Below are 643 nucleotides of genomic sequence, written 5' to 3'. Positions count from 1 at the left end.
CCACACACACACACACACACACACACACACACACACACACACACACACACACAATTAACCACATGACACAGGATGTTTTGATAGATTTTTTCTCGACTTTTATATTTTTAAAAACAAACAAAAAATAACAGATTAAATAAAATTTACAGTAGACATATGCAATCATTGTGCACTTTAACTACTTCTTCTGAACGTTCTGCACAGCTGTCAACGAAAAACGCAAACACAATGGGGCGTTGGGCTGGAACTCGGGTGGGGGGGGATGTGGGTCAGAGGAGAGGGCCGAAGAAGTGAGGTAGAGGGCAGTAAGGAGGAAACAAATGTAGGAGAGGAGAGGGGGATGAAGAGGGGAGGAGTAAAGGATAAAGGAAGACCTACATTTTTCCACTCAAGGGGAAAGAAAGAAAAATCACTAAATATATAGATTTCTTTTATTCCTTACATCACTTATATAAATATATTGAATCCCAAAAAACGAAAACAAAAAATTCTGAGAAAAAAACAAAAACAGCGCAATACAAGAAACCCACAACAGCAGTAAGGCAAACAGAAAGCAAGAGGAGAGAGCAGTGAGGGAGCATGAGAGGTGGCGAGGGAGCAGAGGCAGGATGAGACATGGCAAGAAAAGAGAGCGGTGTGGGGG

Source organism: Notothenia coriiceps, unplaced genomic scaffold (genome assembly GCF_000735185.1).
Source record: "Notothenia coriiceps isolate Sejong01 unplaced genomic scaffold, NC01 NC01_scaffold00009009, whole genome shotgun sequence".
NCBI classification, from domain to species: domain Eukaryota; kingdom Metazoa; phylum Chordata; class Actinopteri; order Perciformes; family Nototheniidae; genus Notothenia; species Notothenia coriiceps.
The sequence above is the reverse complement of the archived record's forward strand: the minus strand, read 5'-3'. Positions refer to the sequence as shown.